The 22,583-nt window shown below is 39.1% G+C and overlaps 1 protein-coding gene across 4 annotated transcripts in view; it reads left to right on the forward strand.

Annotated features, from left to right (window-relative positions):
* Nucleotides 1-22,583, forward strand: part of ESR1 (estrogen receptor 1) — a 218,292-nt gene that overhangs the window by 61,880 nt on the left and 133,829 nt on the right. The window lies entirely within an intron of this gene.

The raw sequence follows: 22,583 nt of genomic DNA on the forward strand, positions 1-22,583 counted from the left end.
CCATAATAATTCATCAGTGCACATACAGCTTTTAAAACTTAGGAAGAATGCTACCAAGACAAATGGAGTAGAGCTGTCAGACATCATAAAACAGCATTGTAGACAACATTTTCTAGACTTCTTTTTTATGTTTTTACTAGCCCTGCCTGCCTGCCTGCTCATATGTATTTTAGTCATTTGTGGTCTGTGAGGAAAAAAAAGGAATGGAAAAGAGCTAATTTTGTGCAGCTTCTCTCCGTGGTTGCCTCCAGATGATTCTGAATTCTTAGAAGCATCCCTGGAAAAAAATTTCTTAAAAGCCTGAATTTAAATTAACACCTATTTTTAAAGGCAAAAGGTACTACATAATCAAAGAAATACTGATTTATTCCTCTGTCTTGAACTTGGATGATAAGGAAAAAACCCCTCTGATTTCTTTAAAACAAAGTCTCAGACATATTTATTTACATAGGAAGAGCCTACTGGATCAGACTAAAGACCCATCTAGTTCCACAGTGAGAAGTGCCTCATGAGGAGGACATGAGAGCAATAGCAAGCTCTTGTTAACAACAACAGAAACAACAACAACTTATTCCTTATACCCCACCCACCTTGCCGGGCCTCCCCAGCCACTCTGGGCGGCTCCCAACAGAATATTAAAAACATGAGAACATTAAAACATTAAAAACTTCCCTAAACAGGGCTGCCTTCAGATGTCTTCTAAAAGTCAGATAGTTGTTTATCTCTTTGACATCTGATGGGAGGGCGTTCCACAGGGCGGGCGCTACTACCGAGAAGGCCCTCTGCCTGGTTCCCTGTAACCTCACTTCTCTCAGTGAGGGAATCGCCAGAAGGCCCTCGGTGCTGGTCCACAGGAACTTCTTTTATACCACATCTGCCTTCATAAGCCCTTAAACATGGCTACCTGCTGGACCCTTAGACTCTTCTTAGACAAATCAGTCTTCTTTACAATATCATTGTCATTCCCATGGCAAAGGTGTTATAAAGGATGTTTTTATTTTGTTTTCTTTTGGTTAATTCTGAGTGCTATTGTAACTTTTTCTGTAAAAGTTGCAATCTAGCACTCAGTGAACTGTTTTTCAGCGTTCAGGAAGATGAAGCTAGTTACTCCTAAAAAACATATAACATGCCACATATATTTATATCAAATACTTTAGTCCTGACGAAACCAAATTTAGCAACGAAGAACAAAATTACAGTAACAGAACACAAAAAAAGAAAGGAGGAGGGGAGATTATGAAAAGATGATTTATAAATAAACTTTTCCTCAGTACATTTAGTAGGTGCGCATCTTTAACTCTTTTCTTAATAAGTGATCTTCATAAAAAAAAGGTCTCCCAAAATTGCCCATACCATTGTAAATTCAATACAGTTTTAGAAGATACTGTGTTTACTGCAATTTGCTGCTCTTAACAAGGATGCTGCAACTTACTGATTTCCTTTGTGAACAATTGCTTTAAAATAACCAAGGAAGATACTTTTGAGTATTTAGGGTGGGTATGTGGCTGGTTATAGCTTTAGTCTGAGCAAGTATTTCTTATCAGAATAGTTGTACTTGGCAGCAAGATCAATATATATATAACATACCTGCTCCAAAAGTGTGGCACCGCCAGCACCTGTCCCTCAAAAAGTTATAAATTCTCCCTAGATTTATTGGCGTTAATTACCACCTGAACTGAATTTTGTGGAAACTTTCCTTACGATTATATGAGAAAATGTGTTAAACATTTTTATATGTTATTAAATAGCCAGTTCAAATATTTTCTAGTAATTGGTCTCCTGTAACACCTTCGGAACCTCACAATATAGAGAACCTAGAACCTGCTGATACCACCCTAGTCTCTCACTTGAGGCATGCTTTTATGGAGCTTCCTCAGCCTTCTCACACCATTGTACCCAAAAGCACTCAGTCAGTTGGACTGCACATACCTAGGTCAAGGTTGCAGTAGGTTTAGTTTGGTGAGTTTCTCAGGGATCAAAAGGATGACAGATGGGACACCCTTCCACTCACTCTTCTTTATCTGGCCTATACACCTCTCCTCTTCCAGCTGCTTTAGCACTTGATTCTGCTGATTGAATAAACTGGCCTTTTGAAGGCATTCAGAGTTGGAATTTTCAAATGACTTTGTGGCTTGCTTTTCACAAGTCGTTCAGATGCTTCATTTATGTCAATTTGCCATCACCGCCAATAACAGCTTTGTAGCCTTTACAGCAAGAGGCTGGATGTGAGTCATAGGACTGTCTGTATTCCATGCAAAGATGCTTCAAAACAGAGTTTACAGAAAATATAACATTCCAGATTAGGTTGAAGATGTAATGAATCCACTGTTGTCACAGTTCAGGAATATGTACCCCCTTCCCTCCAAAAGAAAAAGAAAAAAGCTACAAGAAAGCATTCAGGAGTATTCATCTCAGGTAGGAATCATAAATCTTTTCTTGCTTCACTGATTCTTTCAACGGCTTATGATCTTCACAAATTCTACCCTCATTTATTTTGTTTGCTTTTCAGCCTGTGGAATTGTTGGCAGGTATTCTGGTACGTTGGCTTGCCCCCATGAAGGGGATTGGTAAGCCATAATTTTCGTTTTCATTAAAGTTTCCTTTCACATAGGGGACAAGGTTGGGCAAAGGACATCTTGTGCACAGTGAAGCAGCATTCACTTTCTTTATGATTTAAGCTTCTTCATACTTAAGGGCAAAGTCCTTCCAAGTACATCAGATGTATTTTCTCCACTTCAAGTGGAAAATGGATTTTATAGCAGTTACTCCTGCTAACTTATTGCTTGATGATATTTCAGAAAATGTTAAGATTATGAGCCAAATCTATCTTTTCCTATTGCATACTACACAGCAGCACCCCTCCACCAGTAGTTTCTGACTGGAAAAACTTAAGAGGGTTTTTGTTTGCAGTCAAGTCAATGGAGCAACCAATGGCATGGGTCATGTGTGGCATCCCCATCACTGATTCTCCCGCTCTTCCTCATACCTCTTACCTAAATTTACTGAAGCTGTGCTTCTTGATTCTTCATGGTCCCCATCTTGTTTTCTACTGCCTCTTACACCCTTTTCTGTGCCTCAGTGGCCGCTTCAAAATTGCTGCATTCCACATTTGGGGGACTATGCAGCATAGTGGGTCTTTGTAATAATAATAATAATAATAATAATAATAATAATAATAATAATAATTTATCTATACCCCACCCATCCAGCTGGGCTTCCCCAGCCTCTCTGGCCACAGGCACACAAATTTACTTATTTTACATTTCTATCCCACCTTTCCTCCAAGGAGCTCAAGAGAGCATACATAGTTCTCTCCCTCCCCATTTTATCTCCACAAGAGCCCTGTGATGTGTAGACTAGTCTGAGCAGCAATGACAGACCAAATATTATCTAGTGAGCTTCATGGCAGAGTGAGGATTTGAATGTTGGTCTTGCAGGCCCTAGTCCAACACTTTAACCACTATACTGCACTGTGATACAAAGTGGAAGGTCTCTACAAGTTGTGACTTGTCAGTATGAATGCAACATGCCAGCTATATATTGCACGCTTCTGGATGCATAACAATCAATGCTGGTTTTTTGCTGCTGGCCTGAGAGAAGAAGTAGTATATGTGCGCGTGCGCACACACACTTTTTTCCCCTTGGAAAAAATGAAATTTAGCAGAAGGAAGAATAAGCATTTTTCAAACATCAGACATGAGAGTTACTGGGTAGCAAAATCTTATTACTTTCTAGAATCTTAGAAATTGAGAGATAACAAGAAATATTTAAGTTTTATTGAAGATGCATGCCTTTTAAAATTCAGAAATATCTTTCTTTTCAGAGCTGCAGAACATACATTGTCCTCAGAATGGTATCCAATTTCTTACTGAATGACATCCTGGGAAAGGAACATGTATATTATCAAGAGAAGGACGGTGGGCACTGATAGCTTTAAAAAATTGATTACTCTAAGTCAGAATTTCATTCCTGGTTATTATCCTTGGTAGCATCACTGTCTGTAAGACTGCAAATCCAGCGACTAAGCAAGCTCAGCACGGTCTACCAGACATACCGGTATATTGTGATTTACAAGGTGCTCACCACTTTTTTACATCCCTTTCTGAAATGAGGATTGTTCCCACACAACCTTTTACCTTTGCTCTCCATCCCTCCCCATGCATCTCAAAGAGAGGTTGTCTATGAGAAACTATTGTAGCTCCACTGCTTGAGCAAGAAAGTGGCTCACACAGAAGGTGCTGGCCACTTAAAGATGCTGCTGGACTTCTTATCCATATGGGAAACTAAGTGGCATTTTTCAAGGATGGGAAATTGGCCCCAGCATTTCCAGAATCTCATTTCATCTTGATTTTAGCTGCCAAACAGCCCCAACCCCTAAGGGATGTGCCTGTTACCCATGCCCTTAATGTCTCAAATAACTCAGGTCACTTCCAAACTATTGCCGTTTTAGGGTGGTTTTCAGTTACATTCTGGCCGAATCTAGGTATCACAGTTAAAATCCTGCATTAGTATTTGCACAGTCTTAGGAATGTTGTAGTGCAGTTAAATAAATAAGGTTGGGCCTAGTTAACCCAACGACATGCATTGGCTCATTATTCTAGATTTGGTTGCAAATATAGCCTACTGGGGTCTTCCTGAATCTATTTCACAGATTTAAATAAATGGTAATGTCACAGCGCTGTTAGACTAGATGTTGAAGTCAAAGAGTTGTTAGACTAGTTGAGACTATTTTGGAAATTACCTTGAGGCAAAAGGTGCTGTAGTTGTATAAAGTGGTATTACTTCTTATTTAATGAAAACTGGGTGGAGATTTCATAGAGATTGAAGGGAGAGTGTGGGATTCCTAGTGAGAAAGGATAGTCCAACATGAATGATGAGCTGACTTGCAAAGGAAAAACTAGTGACTAATGCTTGACTGTGTGTGGGCAGAATAGCCCCTTAATAGCAGGTACCATAGCAAATAACATGTAAATATCTTTTGTACCAGATGTGTAAATAAATTATGTGTGGCATTGTTGGCTATCTTCTGGAGAAACCATTCCATCAGTCTATTTTCTAAAAACCAATGTCCGTTAAAGTAATTTCTTTTCAATCAGTGCTCTGAAAACACTGTCCTTATTCATTGCATAGCTGGAAACATCAGCAAAGTTAGTCGTTTCTATTTTGCTGATGCATTTATTTCTATGCACACAGCTTATGCTAAAGTAGGACATCCAGCACTTTCCAGGCTGGATGCTTTCCTTCCCATCCGCTCTATATCTGCCTTCCAGTGGCCCCCCCCCCGCACTCTCATGACTTTAAATATAGTCATTGCTTTTTTCTGGGGGTATTCAAGGGTATGCAGTGCAGACACCCAAAGGTTCAAAGTGTGACACTTACTGTAGCAACATGGTGAGTGCTGGCACCTTTTTTTCTTTTAAAAAAGCACTGAATGTAGTCAACATGCATTACAAACTCCACTGGAGAAAACTGTGGTGGGGGAGGGGATTTTAGAGCAGGGAAGGTTTGATAGGAAAAGTGTTTTGCAACTCCACCCCAACTGCATTGCCACTTCCTTTCACCCTGACTGGGCGACTGTGACATGGTGTGTGTAATAAGTAGTTTGGGATGGAGCCCAGGCATGCCATTTGCCCTTGAGTTACTGATTCTCAGCCTTTAGAATACTAGTGGTCTTTTTCATAGAAGACCAAATAATTCTTTAAAGAAATATAAAACACAATTCATTATTGGTAATCATATCTTGTTTTGAAACTGCCTAGAAAACACACAAGGAATTTTGATAATCTGGGGGTATTTGAACATCTGTGTTACTGCTAATTACGATTCTGTTGCATACTGATTCAACAAACTTTGCATTGGTCATACTTCAGTGGCAAATTAAGTCTCTCATGAAAATTTTCTGAAATGCAACTGAATTACGTGAAGAAATCCTTAATGTAGAATTCACTTGCTTACAAAGATTTATGTCTCTCATTAGTATTAAAGCTAAACAACTAGTTTGTAATTTATGCAGTAGTTTGAGTGTATTTTCCATTTCTTAAAAAGGAGGGGAAAGTTTGGCCCCCAAAAAAGCATGCAGAATAGAAGAATTTGGCTCTTTGGTGGAAAAAAACCCAATGGTTTTGGTTTGGGATAAATTAAGTGGATTTAAACCTTTTAGTTTTTGCATACATATAGTGGTTTTAAAATAATCTATAGCACAACATTTGCAATTATGGCTAACCTCATATTAACTTTTTTGTGGCTGAACTGTTTTAAAATCAGTGTGGTTTCTAGAATATCCTCCCAAATCCAGCTGTTTCAAAATAGTAATGTTGATAACCATGAATTGCTTCCCCAGCCATGGGCTCTTATTTACAAAATTATAGCATCTGGATGTCTCCTAGGATTTCCTATTTTCATTATTTTGCTGGTGGATATTTGTTTATACCAAAAATAGGAATCATGCATCCCTTACACATACCAAATAACATTATAGTTTCAGTTCTTTGACTAGTTTCGGGCATGAACTGCAAGTGTGCTCTGCCGCTCTAAGACAGCCTTACTGAGCTCTGGCAAAGTCCATACATACCTGGGTGCTAGAGACCATGCAGTACGCAGGCTGTGCAAAAGCCCTGCTCTGCAGCTGTCCTAGCGGCTCTGACAAGTCCATTTGGAATCTTCCCTTTCAGATTTCTTTAAAATGTGTCATATGGCTCACAGTGTCTTGTGAAGAAGACTGTAAGATTTATTTTGAAAGGTGACCTTTTAAAAAGAAATGGCTAAAATAATCAGTACAATACTAAGTGCTGATTGAAAAACAACTACAAACCCTACAGGGAAATGCCAGTCATTTATTACTTTGCCCCCAAAGATTACTGTTGTATTTCACCAAGCATGTGTTCTACTACTCCATCACCCTAATCATGTGGCAACCCTATGATTATCATTATGAAGAAGTGCATTTGTTATCGTGAATATGCCACATGACACAGTGGAAACTAAGGAAAACAGAAGGGCAGATGAGGCAGGGATAGTGAGCCTGTGGCCCCCCAGAAGTTAGAGAAGTACATGCCATGCTGGCAGGGGATAGAAGGAATTACGAGAGTACAGTGGTACCTCTGGTTACGTACTTAATTCGTTCCGGAGGTCCATTCTTAACCTGAAACTATTCTTAACCTGAAGCACCACTTTAGCTAATGGGGCCTCCCGCTGCCGCCGCACCACTTCAGCACAGTTTCTGTTCTCATTCTGAAGCAAAGTTCTTAACCTGAGGTACTATTTCTGGGTTAGCGGAGTCTGTAACCTGAAGCGTATGTAACCCGAGGTACCACTGTATGCCTCTGAATGCAAGCTGCAGGGAATCACAAATAGGGAGAGTGCTAACGTGCCCATGCCTTCCTTACAGGCTTCCCATAGAGATCTGGATGGCCACTGTGAGAACAGGATGCTGGACTAGATTGGCCTTTGGACTGATCCTGCAGGGCTCTTATTATGTACTTATGCACTACCAGGCCAGGATAGCACAGATTGCAGGATAGCACATTTAGCATAGATGTTTGATTTGAGAAGTGTCAGTTTCTACTTCAGCTTCCATGCAAACGTAGTTTAATATTTAGGATAGTACAGTCTTAATTGATGGGTAGAATCTTGAAAAGGAGTGCTGCATAGCAGTAATTTCACTGGCTTTTTCTGCATTCTCAGAAACTGAATTGAATATAGTATCTATGACTTGGAACTTCGCCTTTGAGAAATAATTATTTGAACTGAAATAGCCAAGGCTATAAATCAGGTGAAAAGAGATAAGACACCTGGCCTTGACAGATAACTTCAAAACTGTTCAAAACCCTGGAAGATTATAGCAAGCTATATTTACATAATGGTCTGATTTTGAGGCATGGCTAGGTAAAAGGGTGTGTATGATATGAAATAAAAGGGAACCTTATCGTCTCAGGCTGAAGGAAGAGAACAATACTCATCCCTCCTCCAACAGGTCTTTTGTACTATCATTATGGCATTAGATGAAAAATATATGGATAGGGGGTTGCTCCAAATTCAGGTGGTACATGATCTGATGGCCAAGTCACACATTACAGGATGTGGCAAAAAGAGTGCAAGAGCATGCACATTTCTGCTCATCAGCAAGTAATAATAATGATTACATGATACAATCTCACAATATGTGAGGGAGCCTGATTAATTGATTGAAAAGCTTGGGGATGTTATCACTGAAGAATCATTTTGACTTGTAAAAATGCTAATTGTGACTAGAAAATTGGTGTCTTGTCTAGATGGCCTAGAGTCCCACGTTTCCAATTCAATAATGTACTACTTTAATTGTGTAGACTTGCAACAGAGGTCGCCAACATGCAGCTATGTTTGCTAGTAGCTCCTATGGTGCCTGCAAAAATCTCAGTAAATTTCCCGTAAAAAAAAAAAAATCAGAGTGTACAAAAAGACTGTCTAGCTCAGCATATCCTACATTGAATGCAGCCCCTTAAATATGCCCACATTTCATTGGGTTCCCAGATAGGACACCCACCTTCGCATCTATTCTGAACAGAGGGAAGGTGTAGGAACTGCTGTAGGTGCTTTTTTCCATTGACAAGGCAGCCATGAGGAAGCATGCCTGCACTATTTTGTCGCCTTGTGTTTTCCTTGTCTTTGAAATGTGGCAACCATTTTGTAGTATATCTCATCCCCATGACAGTCATTTTGTAACAGGTATGCACAACCCTTTTTTTCAAAATTCCAAACATGCCCATTGGTCCCTAAAGCTTGATGGCCTCTTATTTACAGCAATGCTTGCTGTGTCATATAAATGAAATAAAGTTTTCTATGATTTTGGAGTTATACACTAACTTCTAGATCAAGAATATGAAACAACCATGGTGAATCCACAATTTTAACCAACCCTTCACTTATATGCTGAGGTCTGGGCGTTGTGAGAGAAGCATCAAATTTCTCTACTAATGCAGACAGCAGATCTTTTGGTGGTGGATGGAGAGGGAATTTTATTTGGCCATAGCAGGGGCAAAAGCATTAAAATCTCCCTTCCCTCCATGTATAAGCTCTGACTACTAGGAGCCAAGACAATTTCAACCTCCAATATTTTTTTTAGGGGGTTGGAGCCCTTCAATGTTCAGAGGAAGTCTTGTGTTGTTGCATTGGGCTCTCCTGATTGTCTGGCGCCTCTGCCTCCATAGTCCCAATCTTATTCAAGTCCAGGCAATGGCTGTTTACTGTTAAAATAGAAATATGTGATGTTAAATAAATTTGTCTAATGTGGCATGTTGTTTGCTCATCTGCTTGGAATAGTAAAGGCAGACAGTGAAGTATTCTAAAAATATTTACTCCGAAAAATCTCTCCACAACTCATTCTGGAAATAACATTCTGCATGCAAACAATTTCATTTCACTTGAAATCATATCCCACACACACTACAAAGGCTCAGCTAACAATTATGTATCAGAACCATACACATTCCTTTACAAAAAAGAAAAAGAAACATAGGCCACATAAAAAGCAACAAGTATCTTGCCATATCTACCAAGAGATGATCCACACATGACAGAATGAAGTAGATAGCTGAGGAAGTACAGTATAAGCTTGAACTGTACTACTTCATATTGCAGGCGTGGGAGTGGGGTGTAATCTTTTTGAATACTCTGCCATGTAAAAATATATCAATCCTATTTTTTTTGCACAAAGATTGTGGGATGGTTATATAAGATTAGTTCTTTATTGGATATGAGTTATGATTTGTTTTTTTAAGAGGTTGTATGATGTGTCAAGTAATTGTTAACCCATAGTTTCCCATCATTTTATTTATTGCATAAAGTTAATTTTTAAAGTTGTTTTAAGAGTACGCGGCCTACTTTAATTGCACAGCCTGAATTTGCTGGTGTATGATTGAATCATACCCACAAAACAGTGGCAGTCTGGAAGTGCCTTAATATATCAGAGAGACTGTAGCCCTCTCCCTGACCTGCTGCCTAACACTGAAGAGATTTTGATTTGAGGGAACATTGAAAAACTGTAGTTTCAGTTCTGTTTGGTGTGGTGCAGTCCAGAATACTACCGGATCAGTCTGTGCACCTTCTTTTGCACAACTTGTATAAAGCAGAAGTTTTAAAATAATGAATCTCGCTTACAGTTGTGCTTTGTTAGATTTCTAGAGAGAACTTTTATCAGCCTTTTAATTGTATATTTACACCAATTCTGGTGGGCCTGTTAGTTTAATTATTAAGATTATTGCATGGCTACTTTTAACAAAGCATCATCACTAAGCTGGTTGGCTCTTTTTGAGTGTATATATAGCAAAGGAATGGATCCAGGCTTGGTCATGCTTAGAATAGACTCATCGAAATCAATGGGACTTAAGTTAGTCGTGGTTAACAAGACTTGTCTATTTCAATGGGTCTGTTACAATCATTAATAGGCTTGGCTCCAACCCAAAAATATTACAGGGAACATTGGCCTGTTTTTGTTTTTTATATCAGCTATCTCTTTTCAAAATGATTGTATTAAAAATGACTGCATCTAAGGAGCAGAGAGTTTATTTTTGAGATGTTAACACAGAACATTGAAATGTAGGATTGGAAAAATGTTCTAAGGTTACAGAAGCATACTCACCATAGGATGGACTTTATAGTGCATGGCTGCAATTCATCCTTCATACATTGAAATCTCGCCCCCCCCACCCCTGAAATTTCATTAGAGATAATGGAATCTGTTGGTCTTGTATCTTTATATGGCTAGTTACAGATAGCTAGAAACATAATAGAGTGAATTGAGTGCATTTTTAAAAATTGGAAGATACTTTAGAAGTCATGATGATGGAGTTCCAGGGCCTGGTATCTCCTATATGAAATTAACATTTCTAGGAAAAACTGCATCAAGAGATAGCATTTGAGAGGTGGGCCACTTTGAAAGATGAAGGATCTTATGTAACCTTCAAAATACAGTGTATATAATATTTTGGGCAATTATCCTTTCGCTGCATTATTATCCTTTCGCTGCTGTTATTATTAGGTTTTCTCCTTGTGTTAATGTTTGTGTGTGTGTGTGTGTGTGTGTGTGTGTATCCCCCAGCCTGCTTCTTATTTGCATCCCATGTCCGTTCCCCCCCATGGTTATATTTACAGCATATTTAATATAATCTATAAAGATGTTGAGGGTCTCTGTTAAGACATGCAAAATACAGGTTTGAAAGCTGGCTTTATTAACAGGCAGCAGCTGCCATTCAATTCATATCTCTGTCTTTTTTTCTATGCACCTTTTTTAGCGGGTTAAGTTACTTACAGATTTCAGTTGAAAAAGACTGCATACATCAAACTCCTAGATATTCTCTGATGTTTTTACTATAGGTTTGATTAACCATGTCTCAGATTAGAACTAGTATGCGATCGGAGGCTAGTAGAGTAGAGATGTAGGACCTGTGGTGTCCAGATGTTACTGGACTTCCAGTTAAAGATAAAGATAAAGATAAAGATAAATTTATTGTCATTGTCCATATATACACAGTATACACAACAACGAAAATCAAACACCCACCCAAAGACCGGGTTCACATACACATTTGCACGTATCTCCAACATTCTCATCCTATTCAGACATAATCTATAAAACATAACATAATCCAGAATATAACATAACCTATTTAAAGGCATAACATAACCTAAAACCTATCTCATTCCTTCCTACTTCCTGCTTGCTATTTCTTGCAACTGGCCCTAAGATCATTATTTAGTGCAATCAGAGCTCTTGGATAGAAACTATTCAGAAGGCGTGTGGTTCGTGTTTTCATTGTCCTATATCTTCTGCCCGAAGGCAACAGTTCAAAGAAGTTGTGAGCAGGATGGGTGGGATCTCTCAGGATATTGTGTGACTTCTTCAAAGTGCGAGACGTGAAGATCTCATCCAGGGTTGGTAGTTGGAGCCCAATAACATTCTGGGCAATTTTAATTATTCTCTGTAAAGCTTTTTTATCCGTTTCAGAGCTGCTCCCATACCACGATAATACACTATAGGTTAAGACACTCTCAATGGTACTGTGATAATAGGACAGAAGTAGGTGCTGAGATAGATTCAGTCCCCTGAGCATTCTCAGGAAATACAACCTCCCCTGCACCTTCCTCACAACCATATTAATATTTGCAGTCCATGAGAGGTCCTCAGAGATATAAATGCCCAGGTATTTAAAACTACCAACCCTCTCCACCTCCTCGCCATTTATGTGCAATGGTAAAAATACACTTTTCTTTCTCCTAAAGTCAATTATGAGTTCTTTGGTTTTTTTGGTGTTAAGCATAAGATTGTTTTCTTTACACCATTGAATTAACCCCTGTACTTCTTTCCTATAAGCAGTCTCATTGTTCTCACTAATGAGCCCCACCACCATCATCTCTAACCATTTGCCATCATCTCTAACCATTTGCCATGCTGGCTGGGTGATAGATCTTTTGAAGGGTATGAACACAAAGCATTTCCTATTATGTGTGATACCTGATGGTTGTCATAGTCAGAACTGACCTACTGAAATGGACTTAAATCTTTTGATTTCACTGAATATGATTACCCAGAGTATGATTGAGTTAGATATCACCCTGAATTTATAAATTTCTTCATCACTGAAAAAAAGCAGTGCATAAGGCAATGCACAATAAACCCCATTAAGAATACAGATATATACTGTTGCCCCAAGCATTGTATGTCTAGTTGCATATATTTCCCATTAAATTATGAACACTTATATAACCCTCAAATAAAATATATACATATGGGATAGAAATGGCTCCTACAAGAAACATCTGGAACAAGGGCTCAGATCCCAGATGTGGCAATATGAGCAGGCCATCCAGCTGACTTGTGCTGGCCTGAGTACTAGAAATTCAATATGCCGGTGCATCTAAATTTTAAGGTACAGTCTATTAGGAACCAACCAACCAACTGTAAGTCATCCCAAATGCTTCAAATAAAAAATGTCAAAAGTCCTAAAAGAAATAATGTCTTGTCATGAATACATTATATATATTTATTATTTACATTAAATATGAAAGTATATTAGGCGTATAAATCCCTATAGACAAAGTTTACTATAACCTCAAACTGCAAATGTCCCTTATGCTTTCCAAAACAAATAAAACCGATTCAAGTGTTGAGCTTTAGCCTACCTGTTCTTGAATACCTGCCCAAAATAGCCAATAGTGCAATCCTACACACATCTACTTGGCAGTAGAGTCAATGGGGTTTATACTCCTGGGTAGGAGTATATAGGATTGCAGCCTGAGCCTATGAATACCTTAGAAACAATAGATACAAAACTGTCAAACATATAGGTCCTATGTTATAGGCAGTCTTAAATGCTCCAAAGCAAGTTAGATAGTAAAAACATGCTGTCTTATCCTTAGACATGAGATTGATTCATTTGCTTACATTACATCAAAGTTATGTTGACTGTCAACATAATAGCTGAGCAGTGCAACACAGCAGTAAGTCCTACCTCTGCAGAGTTGCAGACGACTTACAACTATATATATTCTATGCCAAGACCATACTGAAATAGAACAGAGCTCTTTAATACTAGTTTCTATTTCACTACATTGTTTTCTTTTAAAAAGTGGGATCATATCACTAGAAAATGATGCCAGTAATTGCCAGTGCCAAACTCTGTCACCATTTTGTGTCTGGTGGTCCTCAGTAGTTTTCAGCCATGTCAAGTGGGCCCTGGGGGCTGAAGATTTTAGCACCCCCCCTTTTTTTGCCCCTTGCTCATCCATACAATGACTGTTACCGTATTTTTCGCCCTATAGGACACACTTTTCCCCCTCCAAAAATGAAGGGGAAATGTGGGTGCGTCCTATGGGGCGAATACAGGCTTTCACTGAAGCCTGGAGAGCGAGAGGCTCTCACTCTCCAGGCTTCAGGAAGCTCTGTGCAACCCTCCAGAGCCCGGCGCGAAGCCGCGCCGGCCTCCGGAGGGTTGCGCAGAGCTGCCTGCCCTCCCGGGCTCCGTTCTGGGGGCTGGGGGAGGGGGAAGCTCGGGCTTCCCCTGCCCCAGCCCCGCGCCTGGGGGGGGAATAATTTTTTTTCTTTATTCCCCCCCCCAAAAAAAACTAGGTGCGTCCTATAGGGCGGTGCGTCCTATGGGGTGAAAAATACAGTATATGTGTCCAAAACAAGGTTTCTGGTCTAAATTTGTCTAGCCTCAGTTTCAAGCCACTTCAATGTATTGTGCCTTTTTTGCTTCAAGAGGGGCATAATCCATCAATAGTGCACCTTGCATAATATCTGCTACGCCATACAAAACAGTGCCTTTGGACAAGTTGATGTATTTTGATTTTTTTTAAAATAATATTTTATTAAGTTTTAACAATAAAGAAATTAAGAAAAATACAAAGACACAAAAATACAAAACTACAAAATACAAAAATACAAACATTAAACATGAAAAAGAAAAAATAGAAAAAAAGAACACATACAAAAGAAAACAAAAATCCCTCTTTTTTTTAATTTCTCATCTTTGGTTAACTAATTTTCCTGACTTCCTCACGCCTCCCTTTTTTGTATCCCTTTTAAGATTTAATTCAGCAAATTCATCAATCCTATTTAACTTATCTATTATCTATTATCAATCCAATCTTAACCTTGTTGCTAGAACCCCTTCAATGCAATTCGATGCCATCAACATTCAAAATTTTTACAATGTTTCTGTAAATAAGTTTTAAATTTCCTCCAATCTTCTTCCACCAACTCTTCTCCCTGGTCTCGGATTCTGCCAGTCATTTCCGCCATTTCCATATAGTCTATTAGTTGCATCTGCCATTCTTCCAGAGTGGGTAGGTCTTGTGTCTTCCAATGCTTTGCGATGAGGATTCTCGCTGCTGCTGTAGCATACATAAAAAAAGTTCTATCCTTCTTTGACACCGTTTGGCCAACTATGCCCAGGAGAAAAGCCTCTGGTTTCTTCAAAAAAGTGTATTTAAATACTTTCTTTATTTCATTATAGATCATCTCCCAGAAGGTCTTAATCCTTGGGCACGTCCACCAAAGGTGAAAGAATGTACCTTCAGTTTCTTTACATTTCCAACATTTATTATCGGGCAAGTGATATATTTTTGCAAGTTTGGCTGGGGTCATGTACCACCTGTACATCATTTTCATAATATTCTCTCTTAGGGCATTACATGCCGTGAATTTAATCCCGGTGGTCCACAATTTCTCCCAGTCCGCAAACATAATATTACATCCTATATCTTGTGCCCATTTTATCATTGCAGATTTAATCGGTTCTTCCTCGGTATTCCATTTCAACAGCAGATTGTACATTCTTGATAATATCTTAGCATTGGGTTCTAACAGTTCTGTTTCTAACTTTGATTTTTCCACCTGGAAACCAATTTTTTTATCCAGGTTATAAACCTCTCTTATTTGAAAATAGTGTAACCAGTCTTGCACCTTCGCTTTAAGCTTCTCATAGCTCTGCAATTTCAATTTGTCACCTTCCTGTTCTAAAATTTCCCAGTATTTTGGCCATTTGGCCTCCATGTTAAGTTTTTTCAAAGCTTTCGCTTCCATAGGTGATAGCCACCTTGGGGTTTTACTCTCCAAAAAGTCTTTGTATCTTATCCAGACATTAAACAATGCTTTCCTGACAATATGGTTTTTAAATGCCTTATGTTCTTTTACTTTGCCATACCACAAATATGCACACCACCCGAAAACATTGTCATAGCCTTCAAGATCTAAAACATCTGTATTTTCAAGAAGCAGCCATTCCTTCAGCCAGCAAAAAGCTGCTGATTCATAATAGAGTTTAAAATCTGGCAGGGCAACCCCCCCTATCTTTAACATCAGTAAGTATCTTAAATTTTATTCTGGGCTTTTTGCCCTGCCAGACAAATCTGGATATATCTCTTTGCCACTTCTTGAAACAATCCATCTTATCAATAATTTGCAGTGATTGAAATAGAAGTAACATTCTCGGCAATACATTCATCTTAATAACAGCAATTCGGCCTAGCAAGGAAAGCTTCAAGTTTGACCAAATTTCTAAATCTTTTTTCACTTCTGACCAACATTTCTCATAATAATCTTTAAATAAATTCACATTCTTAGAAGTCATGTTCACCCCTAGGTATTTTACCTTCTTTACTAATGTTAAGTCTGTCTCTTTCTGAAACCTCTCCCTCTCTATCGGCGTCAAATTTTTCTCCAAAACCTTGGTTTTTAACTTACTCAATTTAAAACCTGCCTCTTGACCAAATTCCTGGATTACTTCTAAGCCCTCTTGGTACTAGATACTGGCTCCTGTAATGTCAAAACTAGGTCATCTGCAAAAGCCTTAAGTTTGTATTGTTTAACTCCGACCTGAATACCTTGGATCAAGTGGTCCCTTCTAATCATATTTAATAAAACCTCCAGAACCGAAATAAATAGCAATGGGGAAATTGGGCAGCCTTGTCGTGTCCCTTTCTCTACAAGTTGATGTATTTTGAATCGTTGTGTTTGTCAATGAAAGAATAAATATATAGCTATCTTTAATATTAGCTTCGTTAACACTTAGTACTACCATAGAGACTTTGCTGCCCAAGAACAATCCAGACTATTGACCACTCCAGTGTACTTCTGGAGTGACACCATTTGGTTTGTCAGAAAACATTGCAAACAAGAGAACAAGCAAAGAAAGCAAGATTGTTGAAATAATGAATAACCCTGATTTCCTACCCCGCCCCGCCCCCGGCACTGAACTGTGTTCTTTGATCTTTTCTGTTCTGAGTGTTGAAACATCTGCCAAGAAAAAACAACTGTTGCTGAAACACCAAAGTCCCGTTTGTTCCACTCCAGAGATGAAAATGCATTTCTCTCTTTACACAGCAGCTGAGATTCAACATTAAAGCATTAAGGCTCAACAAACCAGTGGCTTTTCCTGCTGTTGATTTTACTAGCTCCTTTGTTGGTGTGAATATTGGATGGAGTTTTACTTCTGTTTTGATTTGTGCTCGCAGAAGCTATTGTTCCATAACCATAAAGCTGATTCCAAATGTCCGTATTTTGCAGTGCTTAATACCTGAGCAGTATGCACGCAACCTTTCGAACATTGATATTTGGCGTTCTTTCTTCAGTCTCCTAATGGTGGAGCGAGCTTGAAGCCGCCACTCTCTAGCAATTCCAATGCAGCCAAAATTGCTGTCTCTGCACTACAGTTAGCCATGTGGGGGACAGATATTTTGAACATATGCAGAGTTGTGGTGGAGGGGCAGGTTAAAGCCTTCATTCCCCAGGTATCCCAATATCAATAGCATTGTCTCTGGCACCCAGTGATCTTTTCCATATTGCCCACTTGATGGCTGATCAGCCTGGCAGTCAGGAAAAGTGCCAGGGGTCCCTGAATCTTGGAGCCCTGAATGAAGAGCAGATGAGGGACGCATGTAACCCATGGACTGACGATTATCCACACCTATCCTAGGGTACAAGCCTGATTCCACATTAGTCAAGCCACACTTTGTCTAGACAAAGAACAAACCCTGTTGTGTATATTGTTGGGAGAGGGCCCTTATTTGCTCATTTCTACTGTAGGGCATACTGACCTTGGCACTGTATTTTTTTGGCAAACAAAATCCTGCAGTAGTGAAGCTTGCTTGACAAGGGCACGTGAAATTCTTCTTTTCTTGTATCAAAATCACATTTGTGGTGAAGAGCTCCCTACTCAGTAATTAAAGCAAGCAGTATGGTGAATAATGCTCAATATTCTCCTCAACATAACAGTACAAATGAGTTCAAATAACTAAATGCTTCTCAGCAATAATTCAGTCTTCCAAACACTAATTCTTGGCAATTTCTGCAAATTAAACAACTGTGAACGTCTGCAATGCAAATGCTACTGGAGCCGTTATTGCTCTGGAGAAGGCTTAATGTCTTCCTGGATTTCTACAATGCTAATGCATTAAATGTAAAAACGTTCCCCTAGACTCACTGCACAGGGTGCTTTTGCAGGCTACGAGGATAAGCCTCAGGTCAGAATGCCTGTCTTCCCATAACAAAATAAGTTCTCAGGTCAATTCAGCCCTTCTTCTATTGATCTTTGCCAGGGGTTTATCTATCAGACACAAATCTCCTTGGGTTTCCTAAATTATGGAGGACCAGACTCATGCCTGAAACTGATAGAGAGATGTGCAACTATTCTAAAGCCACTTCCATATGCTTTGGGATTATTCTCTAATCCTTTCCTTCTGTTCTTAAATTAACCATATAATTTGTACCATATTGGATAAATCCTTTAAGCTATCTCCTCAGATTCACCAGCTGTATTTTGTACATAAGACAAAGAAAAGCTCAGTTGCAAAAAAATACTAGTTTCATATAGCAGGTTGCTATTCATACAAGCTAGACTTTGAAATGTGAATGCCGACAAATCCAGATGCATGTTGTGAATGTCTGAAAGTAGGCATTTAACCATCAGTGGTGGAAATCACATTTAAGTGTCTGTAAACTTTCACATGGGAACATATTCACAGCATTTGTGTTTAACATCAAACAGGACTTTGGGCAGGAAACTTACATCGAGTATGGTATGTTTTATGCCAGTTTCTTTGCTTGCTTCCACGAGAATCTAGTTATGTGATCAAGCTATTTTTGAATGGCTGTCATTTCTGCTTGGGTCGTCTCATTGGGTGGGCTATGTCCCCAAAGGAGATCTATGTATGTGTGTTTATCAGTTACAGTTTGTGGTGTAGGCATGACTTGATAAGAATACATTTATGGACAGCTTTGGTGGGGTGGTTCTCCAAGATTCAGCTTTAGCTAATATTAGATACTCCATAGTTCACTGTGAGGTAGATGGGGAGTAGCTTTATCAGAGCAAGTGGTAGTGTAAAATTGCAGACGCAGGAGCCTGATCCAGAATGGGACCACTGGAAGAAGCAAAGGGATTTTCAGAAAATTCCACCCCTAATGCAGAGTTGTGATTTATTGTCATGGTAACCAATTTGCTACAATTGTATTTGATTGGAGCTGTCATCTTGATGCAGGATGAATGAGAAAAGCTGTCATTCGTTCACCAGTGACAATTTCCTGTAAGTGGAAACTTTTTTCCTACTTTGAAATACTGGCAGCAGAGATTACAACAGTGTCTATACTAAAAAAAAAGTTGAGGCCTATTAGACTAAGACAGTAGGATGTAAGAGACTCGATCTTTACTAGTTTTAACACATGCAGTGGAGCCAATTTTATTCCAGTGGGCCATTGGCTCTCCTTAGTCATGTAATGGTGTTTTAATGCTTGACTGTACTGTTTCTGTTGTGTTGGTAATTTGCTATTTTCTATTATATTAGTGCATTGATGATATTGTTCACATTTTGCAAGCTGCTCTGTGTAGCTTTTGAAAGAAGCGTCGGGTATAAAATGCAACTAACTAAATATGTGGTGGTGACTCTAATGCTTATGCCATCATATTCCACATACACAGTTACAAAAAGCAAGGTCTGCATCCTCTCTGGCAAGAGCTGTGGTCAACTGTCTATTACCTTTCAGGCATGGGTCAGGTAAAACCCTGGGACCAGCCTGAAAGGGAAGAACTGGGGGCTCACTGATCCTTCCTTTCTAGTGGCTGGTTCAGTCCTTTTTTGAATGTGGCACCTTTTTCTGTCACCTTACAGTATGTAGAATTGCAGCTAACAAGGAAAAAATGGGGCCCCATATGGAATGCACTCTCATGCCTTCCTTAGCAGGTGCAGCCAGCAACCTTCCTTTGCAGCCATAGCTTGAATTCAAGCTATGACTGCAAAGTGAAGAAAGGACAAATTGGGAACACATTTCTACTTCTTGCTTTGAAGTGGAATCATCTGATGCCATATGATTGACAGGTGGGCCACAACTCTTGCCACAGAGGATGCAGTCTACCTGTCAAAATGACCCACAAGAGTGTGTGTGTTTTGGATCCATCCCACCAGCCAGATCCAGTTTCTAATCCCTGATCTATGTGATTGCATGTCAGCAGGACATACTGCTTATTATGTGAGAAAGTCGTCCCACTTTCCGAGTGGGATGGTGTTGCAGTCAGATCACGTGTCCTCTACAAACAGCAGGGGGCTGGCAAAGCCCCGTGTCATGGCCCCTGGCAGGTCAATCCAGTCGGCCGGGGAGGCGTGGCTTACCCCTTTTAAACCGCAGCACAGCAAGGGGATCTCCCTCTTGTAATAATAATAATAATAATAATAATAATAATAATAATAATAATAATAATAAATTTATTTATTTATTTATTTATTTATACATACATACATACATACATACATACATACCCCGCCCATCTGGCTGGGCCTCCTCAGCCACTCTGGGCGGCTTCCATAGAAACCAAAAATACAGTAAAATATCACACGTTATAAACTTCCCTGAACTTCCCTTGTTAGATTGGATGAAGCAATATATTTATCTGGAAGGCTAGAAAAATGGGGCAAGGTTAGTGAATAATGTTTCTCTCCCATTTAATTTCCCAGTGTAAATCCTTCTCCCTCCATCTGTTGTTTGACCTGCTAGGTAGACAAAGAAATACAGATACTGTCTTGTGTCTGTATTCTTCTCCAGCACAGCAAATAGCAAACAATTGCAGCTCTAGTTCAATTCCTCTCCCTCTATCTGATCTACTTGGGAGCCCCTGATTTTTTAAAAAAAGTCAAAACAATAACAAATGTTAGCAAGCCAGAACGCCAGAACTTCCAGTCATGGATCTTTTGCATAATTTGAACTTTGGCCCTAAAACGATATTTGGACCAGGGACTGTCCTCCCAACTGTGGCAGATTTCAAAAAGCACCCAAAATATAAAAAGAAGGCAATATAATATACTTAGTGCTTATAATAATAACACGAGTTTTTGGTGGCATTTCTTTCCACATATCTGTTTCTTGAGCTGCTGTAGTTTTTGGTTTTTTTAACACCATTCATGTTGTGAATATTCATGTTGTGTTTCTTGTGGTGGTTGTCTTGTATCTTCCAGCTCTTTTAAAAGACAATGTCTACAGCATGGAATGCAGACACAATCTGGAACCACTCAAACTTGATTTCAAATTACTATGGTGGAGTTTCTTCTAGAGTTCTGGCTCTCTGCTTGTGGTTTTGCCTCCCAGCAATGCTTGAATGTGGACAAACTGCTGGCCCAGTTTCTGTCTTGTCTTTGCTAGCAAGCTTATTTCCTCTTTCTGATGGAATAGGTTCTACAGTTTTCCATTGTAAAGTTGTTAATCCTCTCATCCTCCTGTGGTTTCACATGAAGTTTTACCCAACAAATATAGTGATAGCTAAAGCTCAGTGTGGATTTCAGCTCTATGATGGCCAACTTTTTGTGATCATGTTCTCATACAAAAGTTTTTGAAAACCCAAGACTAAATCTGACAGCAAACTGGCAAACAGATATTGTGCTTCTGTCATTTTTAGTTAAAGAAAAACAAACCTTGTACAGTCTTAAGCTTCATATATGTGTGTAAGAGAAAGAGAAGTCCTTCTCACTTGATCAAAGAACTATAGATCTGTCAGTTTTCATCTGTTTATTAGTACTTTAATTTCAAATTTTCAGATCCTTTTCTACCCACATAGGCTGACGTCTGTGATGGAGAATACTGTGCAGGGATCATAGGGAAGAGCCTATGTAAACAGAGCATGCTCCTTGAGACAAAAGCTATCGCATTACATAGTAGGACTATGGGTATCTAGTAAGATTGCTCACCTAGCTTAGCAGCCCCAAAGAACAAATCACTAAAAAGCTTTGAGAGGTCCCGAAATACAACCAGTGTTACCATATTCATACACCTGAACCCTGAATGCACCATTTCTCCATTTCTCTTCACTTGGCAACTTGGAATGACACTGATAAATGAAAGGGAAATAAACAGACCATGTATTCCAGAAATATGATCATGTTTCCTCAAGATTTATGAATTATGTAGAAAACAAAAACCTTTGGTTGGATCCAGACATAGAGTAGACCCACGGAAATAATTGAGACTTGAGCTAGTCTTTTTGAAATCTTAGCCCCCCAAAGCTTTTGAATTTTTTGTGGGTTTTTTTTGGGGGGGGCTGTATATTGCAATGACGGTGGCTTACCTGCACCCGTTTTACAACCCCTTGTCTGAGACAGCCTTTTATTATTTAAAATTGTCAACAATTGTCTCTTCACTGAGTTCAAGTGCATAGATCCTTAATGTTTACTCACATGATTTATGTTCTGGATCTTTATCATCCTCATGGCTGTAGGGTGAATAGAGTCAAATGAGGACAGGACTCCAATATATTTAGTAGTGTAGAGGTTGGAATTTATAAAGTTGAAGCTGGAATATTACAACAAGCTGGCAAAAGGAATAGCCTCTTTGCCATTTTACTGGAAAAAGAAGACTTTATACAATCAGTTGTAGTAATTGTTCAGTTTTCTGGTTTAGCACTGCTTTGTTTCAGGTGTTAATGTAGCAGAAAGATAATGTATAAACTATACTTAGGAAAATTAAGAAAACATCAAAACAGAGGAATGTGAATTATATAATTTATTTTCCCAAGCGATTATGATCTTTGAGTTTAAAGGCCCAAATAATCTAAAAAGTCAAACACACACGT

This window comes from Podarcis raffonei, chromosome 3 (assembly GCF_027172205.1).
Source record: "Podarcis raffonei isolate rPodRaf1 chromosome 3, rPodRaf1.pri, whole genome shotgun sequence".
NCBI lineage: Eukaryota > Metazoa > Chordata > Lepidosauria > Squamata > Lacertidae > Podarcis > Podarcis raffonei.